The sequence below is a fragment of the Cygnus olor genome, chromosome 2, assembly GCF_009769625.2.
Source record: "Cygnus olor isolate bCygOlo1 chromosome 2, bCygOlo1.pri.v2, whole genome shotgun sequence".
Classification (NCBI taxonomy): Eukaryota; Metazoa; Chordata; class Aves; order Anseriformes; family Anatidae; genus Cygnus; species Cygnus olor.
This window is the reverse complement of record NC_049170.1, coordinates 76,569,160-76,592,529: the sequence shown is the minus strand read 5'-3', so window position 1 is coordinate 76,592,529 and position 23,370 is coordinate 76,569,160. Positions and strand designations below refer to the sequence as shown.

The following is a 23,370-nucleotide window of genomic DNA, read 5'->3' as shown; positions in this document are numbered from 1 at the left end:
TTATTACTTTTACATGATTTACAAAAAAAAAAAAAAAAAAAAAAAAAAAAAGGCAAATGATTCTGAAGATGAAATAATCAAAAAGTCAAAAGTAGTATTGTTTAATAAGAAAAAATGTTCTTTTGCATTTTTCCTTCTATATTCTTAGAAAGAAAAATATTTTTTCTATTGAATGAAAATCAGTAAACGTTTGTCCATCTTAAACATGATTTCCATACCACCGTGCTTCCTTTCCTTCTTTTAAAGTCCACCATAGTGTATTTCTCGTTCTACTTTCCTTCTCTGTTTCCCTGCTGGCACTTGTATCCTGGAGGAATTTCTATTCCACACTCCTCCTTTACATTTTTGATCAGATTCCACTTGCTATATGCTGCCTTCTCCAAAGTCTAGCCTGATCTAAATTTCCATGAGTAAAAAGCCTTAATGTTTTTGTCTAAATTTAAGAGAAATTATGCACCTCTACAATTAAAACCTAAAACCACATGCAAAGTATCCCTGTGTGTAAAGGCAAAGTAAAACACATCGACTTTTTTTTTTTTTTTTTTTTTAATCTGCAATGTATTGGTAAACGATAGCCACTTTATTGCTGCTACATTGGCCTGGAATCCCTTTGTCTTTAATGACGTAATTGTCATAGGGTGGGGGTGAGGGGAAGCTGTCGTTAAACTACAGACATGGTATTTCTGAACTGTTGCTGCCTTATGATTGTTCCTGACCTACTACTACAGATTATCTGGAACAGGTAGAGAGACAAGCAATGTAGGCCACAAGTGGAAAAGAAGCAGAGAGAATTTAACTCTTTCTAAACAAAATTATTAATGTATTCTCTGTCCTCTGCAGCTCTGGTTACCCAAATGTCTTTGCTAAAGTCTTTGAAATTAGCCAGTCCCTAAGTGACATCCGTTTAGGGATTAGCTAGTCATGTAAGGATCAGTGTCTAAGTATGGGCTTGTTCCCTCTTCAACCCATCTGTCATTTTTCTGAGATAATACATTAATTTCCATGGCAACAGCTTGTAATGTTACCAATGGGATTATTATGACTTTGCTGCAGGATCAAGCAAAAAGAAGCTGGACTGGTCTGGAATAAACTCCTATCCAAGCACAGGAAGTCTGAAATAATTGGAAAGCTGTTACAAAAACCATAGTTAAGTCTCCTTTGCTATCTGTTACATTAAAATAAGTGGCAAAAAATAAGTTAAATGTAGTGAGAACTGTCACCATTTGTAAACGTTATGTCCACTTGATTGGCTTTATTCCAGGTTTTGCTAGAGTCCAGGAGATGAACAACCCTGGCCTAAATCCATTGCTGCTTTTTAAATAATTAAAAAATTGCAGTCTGTTATCCCAATATTAACACATTATGCAAAGTTCTAAATATAGATGATTTTAGCAATATAACAGAAAAATAAAAACATTTTAATTTCAACACAATTTACCCCACCCATGGAGGTGTTCAAGGCCAGGCTGGATGGGGCCTTGGCCAACTTTTTCTGGTGGGTGGCATCCCTGCCTATGGCATGGGGGTTGGAGTTAGATGATCTTTAAGGTCTCTTCCAACCTGAGCCATTCCATGATTCTATGGTGTGAAACACATGCATTAAAAGTATATTACAACTTCTTGATATTTTAACAAAATTAATTTTAACAGAATTCTTCCCTTCCCTTCCCTTCCCTTCCCTTCCCTTCCCTTCCCTTCCCTTCCCTTCCCTTCCCTTCCCTTCCCTTCCCTTCCCTTCCCTTCCCTTCCCTTCCCTTCCCTTCCCTTCCCTTCCCTTCCCTTCCCTTCCCTTCCCTTCCCTTCCCTTCCCTTCCCTTCCCTTCCCTTCCCTTCCCTTCCCTTCCCTTCCCATCACTCTACATCCTTCATTTAATGTTGTGGGTTAGGTGACCCAGACTTGCAGGGAAAAATGAGCTGTTGGGACCTTCTTAGAAATTCAAGATCTTTTGGAAGTCTTAAGTGAAATCCTGCAAAAAAATGTTATTTATGGATGGAATTTAGATAAAGTTATTTGGCCTATTAAGCTTCATATACTGGCTTAATTGCTGAATTCCCAAATAATTTAATAATATCATTCTAATTCATTGATTGAAATCTACCCATTAGTGGCAGGGTATTTAGTGAGACACTGGCTTTGGCTCCCAAATAAACAAGTTTCAAAAATAAACTTCATACTGAATTAATAGCATGAGATTGCTTTTTGTTTGTGGTGGAATCTTTGTCTATGTCTCCACAGGCTTTTATTATTGTCATTATTGTTTGTCATTGTTGTTGCTATTTCCATGTTTTTATTACTACTTTCCATGAGCTGAATTAGCATATATACTGGATAGTATATATACTAGTTAAACACTGTCAAGAACTAACCAACCTGACAGCTGTCTACAATAAGATGACTGATTTGGTGGATGAGGGGAGAGCAGCAGATGCTGTTTACATTGATTTTAGTAAGATTTTTGACACTGCTCCAGTAACATTCTGATAGGCAAAGTAATGAAATAAGGGATAGATAAACAGACAGGCGGGTGGACTGAAATTGACAGAAGTGCCATGCTCACAGGACTGTGATGAGTGGTACAAGGTCCAGCTGGAGACCTGTCTCTAGTGCAGAACCCCAGAGGCTCATGCTGTTTAACATCTTCATTAAAGTCTTGGATAATGGGACAGAAGATGCAAATTGGGAAGGAATGGTTGATAGACCAGTGTCACAGAAGGAATAGTGCATTTCACTCGTAAGAGAGAAGCAGCAATATGTTTTATTGAAAGGAAAATGCCAAGTAGTGCCCCTGGGGAGGAATAAACCCACACAGGGGAATGACCAGCTGGAAAGCAACTTGGCAGGACAGGTCTGGGGGATCCTGGCAAGCACTAAGCTGAGGATGTGCATTGGCAAAGAAGATCAATGACTGCATTAGGCAGAGCGCTGACAGGTGGTCAAGGGATGTGGTTCTTCCTCTCTGCTCAGTCCTGGTGAAACTCATCTGGGATTTCAGGTCCAGGTCGGGGCTTCCCTTGAACAAGAGAGACATGGATTTACAGAAGCAAGTTCAGGAACAGGAAAGAGCCACAAAGATTATTAAGCAACTGGACAATATGACATTGAAGGAGACTCTGAGACAACTGGGACTATAAGTCTGCAGAAGACTGTCTCTTCTAAAACTATAAATATCGGTAATAACCCTTACTTCTACATCAGCAAATCTCATGAGATTTAACACCCAAACCATTTTTTTTATGCTATCCCTAACATCAGTACCCAATGAGGGTCTGGAAATCGAAACAAATGTCCAAACCTTGAGGGCCACCATCTTTCTTGTACTGACTACTGCCCATTTCGCTCCACCTTACATCACTAGCAGTTAGAATAGGGACTAACCTAGATCACAGACCTTCCTGTTCTGAATCTATTGCTCTTTCTTTTTTTAATTTTCTGCCTGTTGCCTAGGTATTATGTACAATTCCAGTACTTAGTAAACTATTCCCAGCACCTATTTTTTTCCAATAAATTTGCATCCTTTATAAAGTCCAGGTTCATAACTACGTATGGATATTTTCTGAAACTTGTAACATCTTCTTTGCTACAGTTGTGAATATTTCCTTTGAGTTTATTCCACACCTCCAGATCTTCTTGTGAGTGTGTCTGATTGCCCGCTGTCCTGTTCCCTACTGAGATCTGTTCTTTCTCCACTTCAGTTTCTAAGATCAAAGTCCCAAAGCTCTATAGCTTATTGTGGAAAGCTTGACTTCTAAATACATATGTTTCTTTGTGACTTTTCAACCTGTTCCTCTCCTAACAGGATTTCCAATATAATTTCCCCATCTGTTACTTCTCTTCAGGGGATAAGAAATTATTTCACTTTGTCAATCTTCTATTCCACAGCAAAGAAGATTCACTGAAATAGTAAGTCCATGAGGACAAATTTGTTATCTATATCATGGCCTATTCTAGCATAGCCTGTTGCCCAAGATTTGTTAAAGAATTACTGTCTGTGGGAATTCTAGATTAAAGTAGTCTTCTAGATTAAAATAAAAGCAGTTATGTAGTAGCACCACAAAGAAGATTTAATTATGTAATTTGTAAACCAAATCACAGGGATGATTAGGAGAAGGAAGGTGAGTAGGAAGAAGGTGAGACAAAAAGGTTTCAAGTAAGAATCAACTGATTCACTCTTTAGATATCAACTTCAGAGGGAAGATTTTCAGTCACTTATTTGGTAATTGCTGTAATTACTTTATCCCTTCAGTCTCATGCACTGATGTTAACTTCAGGTTTCTTATGGGAATATACTACAAGTACTCTTCCATATAAAATTTGAAATATTTGGAAATACTTAATACAGTACACTTCTTTCAGAAGAATAATGTTTAGGTAGTGGCCACAGATCATTCACATGGAGTGGCCACAGCTCATTCACATTGGACCTGGTATATATTAACATCTTTCCCCCTTCTCCCCTCCCTGCCCCCCCCCCCCCCCCCCCCCCCCCCCTTCCTCTTCATCCCTTCAGGATAGTTTTCTTCTAATAAAAAAGCAACAGTAAGCAAACTTTGCGATTTCCTTAGGTTCAGCCAGTCAAGCTGTTACTGCTGATGCTGAAGTGGCTGCTAAACTAAAGAGCATCACTCATCTTTTCCTCTTACTTTGTACCCCATTCTCTGATCATGGTATATGTCAAAACCTTTGTCCTTGTCAGATCTTTACTTTGGATCCGGCTGCCCATCTAAGTGCAGCTGCTACCTTGGCTCATGTCCATCTTTCCATGGTATTCACAGTAAATGACCCTATGGCTGCAAGCCACAGATACTCAGAGAAGACTGCTGCTTTCACCACTCAAAATACCACTACCAGGATGCACCGTGATTTCCATGGTTTTCACATAGCCATCTGGGAGTTTTTGATTTCACAGCCATGGCAGCCATTCCCAGCAGAACCATCTGCTCCTGGGTTCCCTGATATGTTGCCATCTGACGATGTGGTTGTCAGGATTCTCTGTCTTGCTATCCTTGCCAGGAGATCAGCTCCAGGTTCCCTCCAACATTTTGGCTGAAGCTGCAGCCCTCTTCTGCCAGTATATCGACCAGGGAAACCTTGGCAATCAGCCCCATACTATTGCTCCTATGAACTGCAGCTGCTTTATCCTTTCATCTTCTGCTGAGAAATGTCCTGTCCACCCTTCTTACTGCACCTTGTCATTAGATGTCTGGCTTTACCTGCTAGGTTTCCATTGTCTTTTTTTGTCCTTTTTTTTTTTTTTTTCCCCTAGCTTTTTGTGCCAGACTCTCTAGCCTTCCACAGGGACTGTATCTCCTTTCAGCCTTCCACAAAGTGAGCTAAAATGCTGTGTGAATAGTCTTCCCTTCCTCAAAGATTTTTTTCATCTGTATATATGTTCCTTTTGGTGTTTCTTCTCAGTTATCACTGTTCTCTTTTCCAAATCCAGAACAGAGGTCTGTCCAGATAGTCTTTGTTGATAAATCTTCCAGTTTTCTTAACCCATTCTCACTTGTGCCCTCAATTTGCGAAAGTAATAGATCTGAGAGTAGACCTGTCCATATCTTTTGCATAGGTCAACCAAATATTCTTACTGGACCGCAAGATGATTATCTCTGTATCACTGCAGCAAATATTTTGCTGAGGTTTAGGTACTCTTACAAAGATTGTGTCAAGGTGTTTTGGAATTGCATCAGTTGAAATCAGCACAAAATAAGAAAGCAATAAATAAAAAGTTAGTTAATAAAATAGAATCTCATCTCTACCAAAATATCGTCAATTAAAACTTAACATTTCCTTTTCTTGTAGGGAATGTTTTCAAGGATTCACACCGCTAATACTGTCACTCTTTTCTGCTAAATGCTCTGCAAACAATCCCAAGGAGGTTTATCACTAGTTGATGTACTGACATTTATTTAACACATTAAATACTTTATATTCTGCAAGAGTTTAAGCTTATTTCTGGATCAATATTTTGCTAGTATTTTGAATATAACAAAAAGAATATAAGATTGTTGATGTGTCAGTGTCTGTGCACTGAACAAAGTAAAAACAAAGGTAATGTCAGCATACTGTAGATCTTTTCCACATAAGAAATTTTGAGTAATGTTATACACTTCACTTACCAAAATGAACTTAACATTCTGCGTACCAAATATCATCTCACCCATTCTGGCCTTATGTAAGAGCACAATGTTTTGCTTCAGCATGTGTATAAAAGTGTCTTTGTGCCAATCACTGAATTAATGAGATTTACAAACAAATTTCTTCCTCTGCTTCTCCTTCATTGGATTTAAACATGCACACATAGGTATCTCGCCTGTACACAACAATAGATGAGAAGGGGACATTTGTGAGACTGTGTGATATTTTGAGTTATTGTCAATGTTTATTTAAAGGTTAAATATTTTAATATCTAACACCAGTGCCCCCCATCTTCCCCTCCTCCCCTCCCCCAAAGCCAATTTTTCAAAAGTTCTTGGCACATCAGATTTCTATGGAAACTAAGTGGATTGTTATAGAATCATAGAATCATAGAATATCCTGAGTTGGAAGGGACCCATAAGGATCATCAAGTCCAACTCTGGGCACCACACAGGTCTACCCAAAATTTTAGACCATGTGACTAAGTGCACAGTCCAAATGCTTCTTAAATTCAGACAGGCTTGGTGCAGTGATATTGCTGAGTGTTTTAGATTGAGTCCATTTTTATTTGGAAGCTTCCCTGTACAGTTAAATCTTACATTTCCCCTTCAAAGTTTTGAATCTCCTTAAAATTACATATCCAAAAATACATTATTTTTCTCTTTATACCAGAGCAAATCTACTGATCTCAACATAACAATCCATGCATAACAATCTAGTTTCCCTACATTTTTTGTGAGTTAATAAAAGGTAGTTTAAGAATGATAATGAGAATTCTTATGTCCTTTTTCCTTGAATATATATACAGACTGGGGGACAAGAGGCTGGAGAGCCGCTCATTGAAAGGGTCCAGGCTGGTGGGGTGGGGTGGGTAGGAGTTAGTCAATGGAAAGTTGATTATGAGTCATCAATGTGTCCTGTCAACCAAAAGGGCCAACCATATTCTGGGGTGCATCAAGAACAGCAAACAGCATTGCTAGCCAGTTGAGGGATGTGATTGTCCTGCTCTACTCTGCACTGCTGCAGTCTCACCTAGATCACTGCTTTGGGCACCACAATATAAGAAGGACATAAAACTATTAGTGTCTGAAAGAGGGCTACAAAGATGTCTAGAGGGCAAGATGTATGAGGAGTGGCTGAAGTCAGTTGAATTGTTCAGCCTAGAGAACAGGAAATGGGAGACCTCACAATGGCCTACAGTTTCCTCACGAGGGGAGCAGAAGGGCAGGCACTGAGCTCTGCTCTCTGCTGACAGTGACAGGACCCAATGGAATGGCATGGAGCTGCAACAGGGGACATTCAGTCTGGATGTTATGAAAAGGTTCTTCACTGAGTGAAGGGTGGTTGGTCTGTTGGGAACAGGCTCCCCAGGGCAGTGGTCACACAACAAGCTTGACGAAGTTCTGGAAGTGTTCGGACAATGTTCTCAGACATGGGGTCTGATTTTTGGGTGATCCTGTGTGGAGCCAGGAGTTGGACTCAATGATTCTTGTGGGTCTTTTCCAACTGAGGATATTCTATGATTCTATTCAGGTAATGTCTCAAATGTCTCAGAAGGTTACCTAACCACCACTAATCAAATAAGATCACTTTAGTAATATAATTGATAATTAAAAGAATAAATACTATTAACTTCTACAATATAAATGCTATTTTTATCACTATAGATGAACGTTTTTGCACAAGGAAACCTAAGAAATCCAATGATTCACACCTGTAAAAATGAATAAGGTTAAGACGAATAGTACTTCCCAAAAGAGAGGATGTTCTTTTAGAAATCTGGGTGTAGTCAATCTGTGTCAAAGGATTTCATTAAATTAAACATAGCTATGTAAATTTAAATTTTATATATATATTAATATAAAACATATATATGTATGAAACTGTGGGTAAATCTGGTACATTTTGGTGCATGCCATATTAACAGTAATAAATATTGGTGGTGACATTAAGTATATTAGTTTACCTTAAAAAAAGCATAGGAAGAAAAAAGACAGTCACTGTGTAGGATATCTATTGCCGTCTTGTAGACTACTCCAGCAGTACTGTCAGCTCAGTCAGTGCAAAGCAGAATGCATCAGCTCCTGATTTTTTTTTTACTTCAATGAAAAATACTCAAGTACATAATGAGGCTGCCCTATAAACAGCAATATCTCTCCTCCTTTTTCCTATGATCAGTTTTGATACTGCATAACATAAGGAAATTGAGATTCCTATACTGTAGAATAAGTATTAAGTTAAAAAACTTCTTAAGAAGCTCAACTCGGGGCTTAAGACTGTAGCAGAAAAAGAAAAGCACAAATGGATTCAGGAAAATGAATTTATGTTTCTTAGGAAAATCACGGCTAATCCTGCAGCTTTTCTTTAGCCCCATGTCTTAAGACCTGACCAAGTATCTTAAAAAATAAAATTAAAAAAAAATCCCAAATTATACTTTACTTCTGTATACAGATAAATCCCACATAAAAGCAACATCCATTACAACTGCTTAAAATATTCTTTGTTCCTCAGTGACCTTATAATATATGACAAGATATATTGAGCTATAATATTTTGTTTGCAATCCACACATTTGGCTGCTGTTTTGTAAATATGATGTTCAAACATTATATTTTAATGATATTTTAAAGCCCATAATGAAACTTTGCATCAGTATTTAACATATTATTTTGTTAAAGTCACATAAACTGTCTTCTAGATGGTTATTCAAAACTGGAGAAATACAAGCTGATCTGATGTTTTGAACTAATTGTTTTTGTTTCTTGTTTTCAATTTGTGCATGATGTACTTTGGCTTTGGTAACCTTAGTGCTTCTATGTCAGCTAACTCTAAGTGCATTTATAGGATAAGATAAATACTATGCCTTTACAAGAAATGTGGATGTTTTTATTAGGAACTGATAACTCCTAAGTGCTATACAAATGTACACACAGATACAGCTACATCACTTAAGCACTGAAAGCTACTAATGGCCTAATCTAGTACTAAACTCAAAGTCAAGTAGAAAATGACTATAGTAAGTAGCATGCCATGCCTGCCATGCATCACCAGGGAAGATCACTAGAGATTTTTTTGTTGTTGTTGTTTACAATTCCTTCTGTATTTCTTATACTCAGTGTAACTCATTTGTTGAACTTGGATAATATTGTGGGTACAGGCTGCTGTTAACATCTTCTGCAAGTGCATCTCTGTACTATTAAATTCTGTATATAGATTTTTGTCTGGACACTGAAAAGACCAATAGACTTCTGCAAAGTCCACTAAAATGAATGGGGGGATTCCTTGTGGTTTCATTGAGAATTAAAAGCTTTAAAAGAGGCAAAAGCAAACCAACCAAACACACACAAAAAAAACATAATATTCCGTTTGTTTTTCTTTATGTCTCTACCTATGCTAGCAAGACTATGGGAAGCCTATAAGGTCCAAAGAAGGGCAACAGAGCTGGTGAAGGGTCTAGAGAACCAGTCTTAGGAGGGGTGGCTGAGGGAGCTGGGTTATTTAGCCTAGAGAAAAGGAGGCTCAGGGGAGAACTTATTGCTCTCTATAACTACCTCAAAGAAGGTAGTGAGGTCAGTCTCTTTTCCCAAGCAACAAGCGATAGGACAAGAGGGAATGGCCTCAGGTTGCACCAGGGTAGGTTTAGGGGTTTAGGTTGGATATTAGGAAACATTTCTTCACCGAAAATGTTGTGAAGCATTGGAACAGACTGCCCAGGGAAGCAGTTCAGCCACTATAACTGGAGGTATTCAAAAGACCTGTAGAGGTAGTGTTTAGGGACATGGTTTAGTGGTAGATTTGGCAGGGCTAGATTAATGGTTGGACTTGGTGATCTTGGAGGTCTTTTCCAACCTAAATGTTTTTATGATTCTCTGATTCTAAGGTCTTTGTTTCAAAGAAGAGATCTTATATGTTCATGAACCCAACAGAAGTCCTGTAAGGGCAGTTTTTCTGGCTTACTTGTGCTTTTTGAAAGAATCATCATTTGTAAGATCATCTACTTGGGGTTACACTAAAGGTCTGTCTAGTCCAGCCATCTGTCTCTAACAGCCGAAAGCAGATGCCTGAACAGTATAAGAACAGGAAAAACATATATGTTACTTTAATAGTCTTTTGATGCTTATCTTCTCTCAGTTCAGGAAGTTCCCTTGTCGGATATGCTTTCTGTAATAACTCTTCATGGATTTTCTTCCATGAATTTCTCATGTTTGAGTCCATATAAAATCTTAGCATCCATGTTATCATCCAAGGAATTCAACAGAACATTTATCCTGGCATTCAAAAATCATTTATTGAAGATTTTCACTGTTTGTTTGTTTGTTTTTCACTTTTTGAAAATAATAATAATAATAATAATTTACTCTTCTCTTTTGTTTACATTAAAAAAAAAAAAAGTTCCCCTGCAGTCCGTGGAGAGTACCATGGTGAAATAGACTGTCCCAGTGCAGCCCACAGTGTACCACACTGAAGCAGATATCCATGTTGCAGCCCATGGAGGAGCCCATGGTGGAGCAGGTATGGAGCCCCATGGGAGCAGACTCCAGAATGGAGTCTTTTCCATAGTATTTTCTCCCACTCTTCTGTTGAGAGAGAGTGAGAGTGAGAGTGAGAGAATAGTGTGGTGTTTAGCTGCTCATTGGTGTGAAACCACCACAGGTGTCAACTACAAACTTGCTGAGGGCGTACATAATCCAAATATTTATGTTACTGGTGAAGATACTAGCAGTATTGGTCCCAGTATAGGTTCTTGATGGACACCACGCATTACTGGTTTCCATTTGGACATTGAACCATTGACTGTAACTCTTTTGTTTTTCATATTACTTGATATGTTATATGCAGATACCAATGCAGCTTTAAGATAATCAGTGCTACTAATTTACTTTTGCTTCTGAGATCTGGAACTACTGGAAGAATACTGTCTGGCTCTAGCAACCCATTACAGTTCATCTTGTGTAGCTCAAAAATGTTTTCAAGGTTAAATTGAACCTAGTTCTTGTAATGAGTCTTACACAAAGAAAAATATAAGGTTGAAATCTCCTTTTTTTCTTCTGCATTGTACAAAAATATGCTCAAAAAGAACTGATATTCCCCTTCTGTGTTCTCTTTTGCTATGAGTAATGTGTGTTGTTGTTGTTGTTCTCATTTGATGTTTTTTTTTTGTTTGTTTTATTTTTTGTTTGTTTGTTTGCTTATTTCACTGTTATGCCTTGATCATCCGGGGACACTCTAGAAGGCTTCTTTCCCTTAATGTATGGGAATATGGCAGGCTGACCTTAGCCAGCAGCCAGATGCCCACCCTGCTGCTGTCTCACTCTCCCTCCTCAACAGAACTAGGAGATAAAATAGCATGAAAAAACTCACAAAATGACATAAAGACAGGGAGATCACCTAGCATCATGCGTAAAATAGACTTGACCTATGGAAAATTAATTTAATTTATTGCCAGTTAAAATGCAGTTAGGTGTTAAGAAACAAAGAAGAAATCTAAAAAGCACCACCACAATTCTATATTTTTTCCTCAGGCTGCTTCGCTCCTTCATTCCCAGCTTCTCTACCTCTCCTTTCCATTCAACAGTTCAAGTGTTTCAATGACCTGTGTAAAGTTCATGCAGCAAGTGCAGTGGAAAACAGAAAAGACTTTGGTTTCCAACAAATTATTAAACTTTTTTTTCTTTTTTTTTTTTTTTTTTTTTTTCTGTACAATCCCACTTTGTTAGATATAACAATTGTTTGTTTTGCTTACATGTTTCTTGTCAGAATCTTTTAGTACATATTTTTCTATCCACCAGTGGAACCTAAATTCACCTTATTCTGAGACAGGAACCTCAACAGCAACTACTAGCATAAAATGGTAAAATAATTAGAAGAAGGTGACTGAAAATCTCAATGATATCTCTAATTATCATATATCCTTAAAAGAATCACATTCCTTCATCTACAGAACAGGAAAAGAACCTGTGGCTTGTGAACATTTACAAAGGTAATAGCATAACTTGCATTTAGCACAATGAGCACCGAACACTTGCAGAATAGCATGACTTATGTACAAGATAAACTTAAACAGAGATTTGTCCAAGATATTCGCATACACGTTTAAAGAATTTATAGCTTTTTCATGCAAGTACCAAGAAAAAAAATAAAGGCAGAAAAAAGCTTTTTTTTTTTTGCCTTTTTTTTTTTTTTTAAACTACTTGGTTGAGTATGAATTATTTGCTTTATACAGCTGTTTTTCCACACTGCAAGGAGGAAATGCAAGGTGATTTTAATGATTGATAATGCTTCTTGTCACTTCAGCACAGTAGTTTAAGAGTAAAACTCTGTAGAGTCAGCCACTGCATGGGAAAACAATTCAATGCATTAAGATGCTGCAATGCCAGCTGCCATATATCATCAGCTGTTCTAGTGGTAGCAAATCCGTAGACATGAACATCAAGGACAGCTTGTATTTCAAAGGAGTCAGCAGGAGACAACTTAACTGCTTTACCATTGTTAACTGTCATCAGTATTGTGACATGCTGCTCTCTGTTTCTCAGTGATGTGGAAATGAAGAGCATAAAAGTAACTGAATAAACACAAGAACTAACATGACACCTTTGTCTAGTAGTTTTACACCTACAAAAAAAAAAAAAAAAAAGTAAAAAGAACACTGGACATGGGCTGCATTTGTTTAACTGTCCAGACTATCGTTTATGAACAGTTACTAAAATCAGTTCATAAATTACGTTTTGAATTCACCCTGAATTTCACACGCTGCTCCCCAGTGGATGGTGTCCTGGAAATCATGGAATCATAGAACCGTTAAGGTTGGAAAAGACCTCCAAGATCATGTGGTCTAACTGTCCCCCTGCTGCTGATTTTACCCCCTAAATTAGGTCCCTAAGTACCACATCCAACCTTTCCTTAAATACCCCCAGGGACAGTGACTCCACCGCCACTCCCTGGGCAACCTGGCAAGATGATACTTGCACCACTGATGGTCTGTAATTCGTTCTTTTTGGTGGCTCTTTGTTTTTTATTCTTCAGGTCTTCAATGTGTTTGTTAGTTTGGAGAATTAAACAGGAAAGTGTTTACAAAAGGTGTTCTTAATGTTGGTGTTCATGGCTTTTTGGTTACTGCATGTTCTACATTTTTGCAAGGTGTACCTGTCACCCTATCAAAAGTGTGCTAGGACTTTTTTCATTATTATTATTTTTAATAAAAGTAAGCTTTCTTCTGCAGAATTTCCACCATTGCCAAAGCATATCCTGTATTAGTGATAATAGGCCCTACAACAATGGGAAGGTAATGAATATAGAAAAATTCTTGCACATTATGTTAGAACTGTAAAATTATAAGTGTGAATTAAGGTTTTGTGTCAGGTTAGTAGTGGTCTACTTCCACCGTAACAGCCTGTCATAAAAGAAAGCTTTTTCAAAGCCTACAGAGAAAGGTAAAAAAGCTGTTATATCACTCAAAAGTTAACTAATTCAAAATTTCAGTGTATATTTTCATGAATTTCCTTTTCTTTAGTCTCAGAGACACTTTTAAAGGAAGAAATATATTATCAGTCTTAGTAGAAAGAAACATATCTTTTCAACATATCTTTTTTTTTTTTTTTGGGGGGAGAAGAAAGTCAGATCGATATCTTTTGTTCCTGTTGAAGATGGAGTTTAATCTTATTCCCTTATTCCCTTTAAGGAAAAAAATAAAATTAAAATAAAATAAAATAAAATAAAGTAAAATAAAATAAAATTAAAGAAATTACAGCTTTTGTATCTCACAATTTCTTACTTGCAAGTAGCTTCTGGCAAACTACAGACACACCAATTGCTCACTAATTTTTATAAAACTCCATCTGTTTAAGACTCTTGCTTTTAGCTTGTCTGTTCACAGACTTCTGACTGTATTGCATAAGTGGAATTATCCCGGCCAGCTAATTTTATACGTAAAATTCACAGAATTCAAATATATAACTACATTTTTTTAGAAGTAGAAAGGAAAACAGCAATATATTTTAAGAGCTGCAGGCAGAGTCACAGACACTGTAATTGAAGTAAGTTGACCTTGATAAAGACATTCATGATCTTGATAAAGGAGCCAACAGATTTCCATATGCAGGTTGTCTAATTTCAAAATCAGGAACATAAAGTTCATGATGCAGGACCAGCAAGCCTCAGATCCATAGGGCTTCTAGGAGCAGGGAAAATAACGTCAGAAGCTTGCTCTACCTGCCTGAGCTCTCTGACACCAAGACAGGCAGAAAGATATAACTATCTCCCTCTTTAAAATCAGAAAATCTAAACTTATTTTCTTTAAGTCTTAAGACATATATTTTCTCATAGTTCTAGGATCTTTTGATATTCCCAATTGCTTTGTTAAAAAACATCCAGTCTATAATAACTTTTCTGCCTTTATTTTTTGCTTATTCCACATCATAGGCCAAACTATACTAGAAAACTTATAAAATAAGCTTTTGCCAGACAATTACCATACTAGGTTGTACTTATCAGAATAATCCAGTCAGATATCAAAACTCTGAAAATTATTTGGAAGGTAAAGTTCCAATAAGACACTGATTCACTCTTCAGCAACATACTGGCAATGATGGGTTACTATACTGTACATTATATCAATTTCAGACATACCGTGTTTTTTTTTTTCTTTTTTTTTTTTTGTTAGCTACACAAGAAAACAGAAGACCATTCTCTTCATTTTTACTTTATTTTATTTTTATTTTTTTCAAAACTGGAACACAAAATGCATATATTGTTAAGATCCTCTAACCTATAAGAATTAGTTAATACCTGACATTCATTTCTTATGTAATTTAGATAAGTAGTAGCAGGATATACGTATTAGCTGCAGGTAAAGGTCTTATCAATAAAAAACAGTTTATAAGTCAAAATAAGATTTGCACAGGTGAAATTCCTTTGATAAAATGTCTTTGTTGAGGAAAATATATTATAAGCCATTAGTTATATTACAGAATTGCAGAATCACAGAATATTAGAGATTGGAAGAGACCTTGAAAGGTCATCTAGTCCAATCCCCCTGCTGGAGCAGGAACACCTAGATCAGGTCACACAGGAACACGTCCAGGTGGGTTGTGAATGTCTCCAGAGAAGGAGATACCACAATCTCTCTGGGCAGCCTGATATTGAGAAGTTAATTCTTCCTCATTGGTCTTATGAAACCATTCAAATTTGTTTTCAGTTCAACAGTAGCAATTTAGATTGCAAGATGTTTGTTCAGCTTGCTTTAAGGTTCCTGAATTCCAGTGATGGATTCACTTCTTTTTCTGATTTATGTTATCTACTAAATATTGTGTACATTTAACTATACATTAATATTCTTTCCAGCAACAAATTTTGAAGGATGTTACAAGGAGCTCAGGCTTTCAGAACTTTAACGTAGGAGTACTGTATTTAAATGCATCAGTATGCCCTACCTAAAAGCTAGTCTGCATACGACAAGGGAGATAAACTTAAAAATGCCAAAGATATTACAACTCAGTCTTCCTGGGAAATTACTGGCAAAGTTTTATTAGCTAGAATTTAACCATATGTCTCCAAAACATGATTACTACACTTGTACTTTGTCTATGCTGAATAGACGAAATAAAGAACAAAATCACAATTAGTTTCAAAGGGACCTGTTCAACTCCTCTGGCCACAGCACAAAGATGTCATGGTTAGTTATGGTTTGTAATGAGTTCATGGAAAACAGAATAAATGACAGACTAAAGTGAGAGACTGGATAAATGAAGTCTTTTACCAGCCAAATTGTACAAATACCATCCTAGCAAAGTAAAGAGATAAGCAGGAAACAGGTTCTTGGTAATAACTAGCTAACTAACTAACTAACTAAAACCCACCTGAATTTAGACACATATAAACCTCAAACAATACAAATATGGAGAGTTTGCATTCTCCAGTAGGTTTCTGTGATAGATGTAAAGCATAAATTTTGATATATATATATATATTTTTTCTGATTCTATATTGCTTAACTCATAAACTCTTTCAGTTTCTTATATACACTACACAGATATGTGCACTTACTTATTGTCACTTTCTTAATTATCTAGTCTCTGGGGAAACTAAACATTCAGAAGCAAATTGGAAACTGCCCAGTACTATTGGATAAGAGGGGGGTCATTTCAAAACACTAACAGCCCGTTATTTTCACTAGGTATTACTCTGGAACCCAATAACAATTGTGAATTCTGCCACCAATAACTTTTTATAGCTGATTAAAACATGGGATAAACATGGTCTTGTTTGAATATCTCCATAGTCCTTTGAATGTTTTGTCTGGCTTTAAAGATTTGAATAAATGAATCAGTCTTGAAGAGGCATGACTGGGAGAGTATATATATGTATTTAATATTCTTCATTCCAAGTCTAATTTCTAGGAAAATTAAAATGGGTCCATGAGGTAAATCATAAATGTATATATTAATACTTTGACTTAAGAATGTAAGTTCATAATAAAAACTTCAATATTAACTTGTCACTGATGTATTAAGAAACAATTTGTCACAATTTAAAAAAAAAAAAAAAGCTTTTGAAAGCAACAGGTGTTCCTCTCTTCTGTAACTATCAAAAGCAATCTATTCATATGAAATTGTTTTCTAACAATATGTGTAATTAAGAGCCTGAAAGTAGAAACTGTTGGGTTTCTGAACAAGGAAACCTCCTGGGGACAGTTTTGAAACCTTATTAATGAAAAACAGATTCAAGGAAGAAATTTCAACACAAAATCTGTATTTAAAATATTTTGGCACTAAGTTAAGCATAGTCTGCAAAGAAGATGGTAAACTAAAGAGCAGTAGATCAGGCTCTTAGAGCAACTCTAAGTTTTGTGGAAATGCACCTACATATTTGAAAGGTCTATGGGTATCTTTAATGTCACCAGTACCACATGCACTAAAATTAGTACTCTAAAATGTAATGGATATGACAGCTGCTTGGTGGTTTTTTTATTTTATTTCTATTCTATTTATTCTCTATTTTATTTTTTTCTTTTTTTTGGGGGGGTGTCTTGGTGGGGTGTGTCTGTGTGAACATAATTTAATTTAGCAGCTTGCTGTAATGAAAGGCAAAGAATTAATTTATTCAAGATTTTTTTTTCAGGAAATATACACGGCTAAATGTTTTTGTTTGTTCCATCTTTATTTAGTTTCAAAGAATAGAAAGCTGATGCAAACTGAAAGGACTAATAGAAAGCTACTTGTGTTAGCATCAGTTTGTATTAAAACCACAAAAGAACAAAACTGATATTATACTTCGTGATAGTGTATTCTATAAATGGTTCTTTTTAAGATAATTCACATATTAGGGTTACAATTCTGTGCGGAAAACAGATATGTAACACAAATGTATAGAAAAAAAAATGGCTGTAGGCATAGGCAAAGTGGGGATGCAATCAATGTACCTGACCCCAATATGTGATTTATCTTTGCCAATGTTCTGGAAAGCAGACAGGTGGTGGCTGCTGGTGTCAGAGCAGTTGTTGCTCACAACCTCCCATCTGCCAGGCAGCAGGAGCAGGAGCAAGCAGCCGAGCTCCCTGCAGCTCCCCCGTGGCTCTATGTTCCTGCTCCAGCCTTTCTCAGCTTCTCACCCATGGAGCTGCAAAATTTAATTTTGCCTGTGTTGTTGAGAGGCCTTGAGCCAGCTCTGGGAATCATTCTGAGTACCTTGAAGAGAAAAGGTATTGAGGCAGAAAAGCTACTGGTCACTATGAAAGCTCCCTCTCTTTTTTTCTCAGTTATATTAAATTGTAAGGTTTCCGTATGACATTTGTACATCTATATTTTCTGCACATACACACTCATACACAACCCTTCCGAACTTCTATCAGAGAAGTTGTATAAAAGGAACCCATAATAATTACTGTTTCTGAGACACAATGAAGTTCTACTCTTTCTATTATTTCATGTTGTTGTAACCTTTACTCTCAAATCTGGAGTCGTTATTGCTTTAGTATTGCAGACCTTAGGATTATCTCTAAGAGGTCAGCTGATGTTGGAAAAGAATAGATGATCTAAATCACATCCGATCTCTTGACCTTCTGACAGTCACTCTTTAAATACAGAAATGTTTCTTAATTCATATTCATAAGCTTCTCACCCTCATTCAAAAGTCAGATTATCTCAGCAGCCAGAAAGGGAATATGTGAGTCCTGTTAGATGACTTGCTTTAATATTAAATGTCATCCAAAACAGCTTTATTAAGAAGCTATTCAATTTGTCTAGATAGCAAATGAAACAGTTTGAGATATTGCTACACTTTTCTAGCTAGGTATACCCAAGCTGGCACACAGAATATAGTTACAGGAGGAAAAAAACAAACAAACAAACAAACAAACAGATTTTAGACCTCTTCTCTTTTATCTTCTATGCTGCCCTTTCTAGGAGTAAAAATTGTTAAACAAATAAATAAACACTACAAAATAAAATGTGGTTTTACCTGATGTAGGAGTGAAGAGGAGGGATGGACAAGTATTTTCAGTTCTTATCACTCCTGAAAGAGTAGAATATGTGATGTATGTTGTAGATTTCCTTGCCAAAGTAGGCTAGGCAAGGAAACCAGCTCCCTAAAAAAAGTTAATTGTGACCTTTCAGTACTTAAAGGGGACATAAATAAAGATGGAGAGCGACTCTTTGCTCAAACAGATAATGACAGTACACGGGGGGAATGGTTTTAAAATAAAAGAGGGGAGATTTAGATTAGAGGTTAAGAGGAAATTCTTCACTCAGAGGGTGGTGAGGCACTGGCGCAGGTTGCCCAGAGAGGTTGTGGATGCCCCATCCCTGGAGATGTTCAAGGCCAGGTTAGATGAGGCCCTGAGCAACCTGGTCTAGTGGGTGGCAACCCTGCCTATGGAAGGGGGTTTGGAACTAGATGATCTTTGAGGTCCCTTCCAACCTGAGCTATTGTATGACTGTATGATTCTATGATTAACAGTGCTAACTCCTGGGAGAGCCCAGGAAACAGGTGAAGAGCTGAGCTGAGTACAGAGGGCTTCATCAAAATCATACAAGTGGGACACTAATGGACAAGTTAATTAACAGTGAGTTTTAAAAAAGTAGCAAAAGAAACAGATGGGCATGGAACTAGTGCTCTACAGGGAGGGAGCCAGCAAAGGCTTCATTGTGGTCCTGGAAATACAGGAGAACCAATTCACACCCCTGAGAGTCTGTGTTCTTATCCTTCCTTCTGCCACATAACCCTGTACTTTTACTTCCTTATTCCGTGAAGTATTATGAGACACTTCCCATCCAGCAGCTCTGTGTGATCAATTGTTTAGAAAACACATGGAATATGAGAACTAAAGTAGACTATTCTACAGAGGAAAAGACAGAAATTAAATATTAAATCTTCAAATACGTAAGAGAGCTGCAAAAGGTGATCATCCGTTCTCCATGCTCACTGTTAATAGGATGAGAATAGTAGACTAGAACTGGAACAATGTAAATTTAGTCTACACAGTGGAAAAAATGTCTAATGGTAAAAGTAATTATGGACTTTTTCAAAACTAGTGAGAAAAATATCTGTTATTAAAGTTGATAGTAAAAATGGAGTTGCACTATAACAGACTGTGTAGACCATGCCATCCATGTACACCATTATCACTTCTTTTGCTACATTTCTATGACTCCCATCTGAATAAAAAATAGGTTTAATTTTCATTGTGTACATAGAAAGGTTTGTATGAAGAGCTACTCAGATTTTCTAGAGAATGGGGGGGAGGGGGGAAGGGGGAGTAAATAATTAATACCTTGTAACGTTGTCAACCTAGCTTCTAAAATTCATAAACTATAGAAAAGTTACACAATAGCAGCTTTATATAGTTTTGAAATATAAATGCCTGTTCAAATCATGGAAAGTCTTTTTAAAACAGATCACTGTTTTATTGTATTAAAAAGTCACAACAAAAAGATGATGTTTTGAGGAGAGGCAAGTGAGAAGTGTCTATTTCTACTAAGCCCCTTTTCCCTCAACAATTTCTTATCTTACTTTTGTTTTCCAGACTGAAGAGAAAATCATTAAAAAATATCTCTTTTAATGGGATATTAAGGTGACAGATGCTGGTCTATAACTTAAAATAAAACATTAAGAAATACTTTGTCCCCAGTTAGAATCCTACTGTTTTGATTAAAATTTTGTAACATTCAGAAATATTAGGCCCATTTCAAAACAATGTATGACGTACAAGTTAAAAATCACAGATGTTTTCCTGAAGGTCTGTTTACCCTTAAGAAGATTTCTTTCTTCATGTTTTTGTACTTTCATGTAAAACATAGGAGGAATAGACATCTTAGGTTGCAGGCTAGTGGTGTAGTGGACGATTGATTCATCCCAGTAAGATAATTCCTAACTTCTCTCACATGGTATTTCCTGGAATAAACTAATAACATTGTTTGAGTTCTGCTATGAGTTTCCAACACTGAAATTTTAAAGAGTTTCCAACACTGTTCTGTCGACAGAGGAAATTAGCTGTAGCCCTTACCTAGATAATTTCCTACCATGTGGCAATATAGACCTTGATGACAATGGAGCTGCACATAAAATGCAACTTTTTGGTATCAACATTTAAAGTGATGGTGAAAAAAAAAAAAACAAATATTACAATTGCAGTATTACGTCTGTGCAAACAAATACTGTTTGGTTGAGAAATCATTTTCAAGCAATTGCTTGGTTGGATATTCTTGTTGTAAGACAGGAAATATAAAGAAAGTTTTAGAAACAAAGCAATACAATCAGATGCTCTCACATTTCTCAGTGTGAGAGTCTATTAGCAGCTCTTCAAATCTGTTCATAAATAACTTCAAGTTAAGTTTAAATGTAGTCAGGCCTTAACCATGCTCCTCAGCCTAAATATTCACAAGTTTGGGGTGATTTAAGAACATTGAACTATGTGTTACAACACAAATCCTTGTCTCATTGATTTTAAACTACTTAGATAATTTTTCAACTTTCTTTACTTTCATGCAGCTACAGCTCAGAATATTTAAATCACTTTTTTTTTTTTTTTGACAGTTTCCTGCTCCTGGAGGGAAAAAGGTACATGCAACAAAGCTGTTAAACTTGTCACCTTAAATGAACTGAAGATGAGAACTGATATATAAAAATATCTGCAGCACATGCATATCACAGTATTGCCATAGAAGAAATTCTTCCATCTCAGCCTGCAGATTGCTTGGATTCATGAGGAACAGAAAAATACATAGCGATATGCTGATTATCATATGTTCACTTTTAGAGTGACTGAATAAGGTTATATTGGTGAGAAATTAAATCTGATATTGAATTTGAGGTGTATAGATAAGTGGGAGTTTCTCTCTGTAATATCTTGTGGTGGTTTTACCGTGCTAGGCAACTGAATACCACAACCGCTCTCTCACTCCCCCTCCTTAGATGAGGAGGGGAAGAAGTAAAGGAAAGAACAACTCACGGGTTGAGATAAGGATGATTTAATTAAAGGAAAAAAATTAATTATTAAGGAAAGATTATTCTTAATTAAACAATTTAACTAAGCAATTAACAATTTAACTAAAGGGGAAAAAAGGAAAAGGGAAAAGGGAGGGGGAAAGGGAAAACTAAACAAAACAAGTAAAGGCTATGTGGAAGTGCAGAGGAAAGGAATTACTCTCTACTTCCCACAAATGAGCGATGCTTGACCACGTCCTTGAAGCAGGGCCTCAACGCACGTAGCCAGTGTTCGGGAGGAGGACAGACGTTTTCACAACGAGAGCCCACCCCTCCCCTCTTCCTCCTTTTTCCACCTTTTATTGCTGAGTGTGACATCATATGATATGGAATATCCCTTTGGTTGGTTTAGGTCAGCTTCCCTGGTGATGTTTCTTTTCTCACATCTTTGCCCACCCCTAGGGGAGTTAGAGAGAGTCCTGATGCTGTGCCAGCACTGCTCAATAGCAGACACAACACTGGTGTGATACCATTGCTGTTTTAGCTACAAGTGCAGAGCACAGCACTGTATGGGCCGTTGCAGGGAAAGTTAACATCCCAGCCCGACCCAGTACATATCTGCTCCATGAAGTTGCCAGAGCCTCATCAACTAGCAGTTATAAACACTGAGAACTGTTTTTTTTTTGTTTGTTTGTTTGCTTGGTTTTTCTCTCCCCAGCTTTTATATTAATATCTATTTTTTTTTCATCATTGTTTAACTAGATTTTAAGTGTTTTCAGGGCAATTCCTGCTTTGTCACTTGCAGGGAATGATTTCAAATCGGCATCTCAACAATAAAAGCAATTTCATTAACGTTTAAACTAGAATATTTTTCTTACATGAAAGTTTACATGTGAACATTTTTTGAATATGGTTGAATTCAGTCTCAGAAGAATATTTAAAAGAAATACTTTTTGAACAGTATGCTTTGTATTTTTCAGCCAGTTCTAGTGTTCCCTCAACCACAGAACACAAAGAATTAGATCAGGTACATTGCTCACATGTGAGCCTACTTATTTGCTCTTCACTCCTAGAAAAAAAATGAAGGTATGGAGTAGATCTGGCATTTTTAGATCAGAAATTTCATCTTATTTAATTCTCTTCTCTTATGTCATTGTAAACAATGGGGTACAAGAAGTTTGCTCTACTTTAGACCAAGGAGTAGACGTGTCAAGTCATTTCTTGTAGCTTTCCTCAATATGTTGTTCCTTCTAGAAATCCGTAAAGCAGTATTGAAGTGCTAGACATGCCTTTTTGAATGAATGAATACATTCAAATTGCACTTGGGACTTTTGCACTTTTCTTTAAAACATTTTTGCTGGATTTTTTGTTTTGTTTTGTTTAAGAAATCTAAGAAAAGGAATTTGTGCTGACTATCTTGAATAAGATGGCCATCTACTTTAACTTTTGCAAAATGAAAACTAATAGAAAATTATAAAAACACTTTCATGGGATTCTGTAACAAATATTAACGTCTTAGTCTTCCCAGATACATCCTAAAGTTCTGTGTTGAACAGAATGATTAGTTGTCAGACAAAAAATGTATTGCCAACATTTCAGATATTCAGACTTGATTCTGATTTGTAGCATCCGCAGTTAACTGTGATGACATGTTCCACATAAAGTTCTAATAGGTAGGGAAAATATTTTTATTTATTTTTCTTTTGGACAAAATACAGCATTTAAAATTGCTGAAAAACAATCACTTGAATATCAAATGAAAATCACTTTTCTCTTAAATTCAGCTCAAAATTTATACCCCACTGAAGTGCCAACTT

General features: G+C 36.6%; 2 long non-coding RNA genes across 4 annotated transcripts; one reads left to right on the top strand and one right to left on the bottom strand.

Annotated features, from left to right (window-relative positions):
• Positions 1 to 2,286: 2,286 nt before the first annotated feature.
• LOC121065372 lies at positions 2,287 to 7,124 on the bottom strand. Of its 3 annotated transcripts, none has more exons than XR_005817020.1 (3): positions 6,947 to 7,124; positions 6,114 to 6,311; positions 2,287 to 3,011 (listed from the first exon to the last, which is right to left on the bottom strand). It is a non-coding gene; the product is annotated as an uncharacterized LOC121065372 (long non-coding RNA). The 3 variants fall into 3 exon arrangements; XR_005817019.1 differs by having other exon boundaries at positions 6,144 to 6,311; XR_005817018.1 differs by having other exon boundaries at positions 6,159 to 6,311.
• Positions 7,125 to 7,242: 118 nt separating this feature from the next.
• LOC121065371 lies at positions 7,243 to 21,451 on the top strand. The gene is made up of 3 exons (XR_005817017.1): positions 7,243 to 7,457; positions 19,088 to 19,193; positions 21,164 to 21,451. It is a non-coding gene; the product is annotated as an uncharacterized LOC121065371 (long non-coding RNA).
• The last annotated feature ends 1,919 nt before the right edge of the window (positions 21,452 to 23,370 follow it).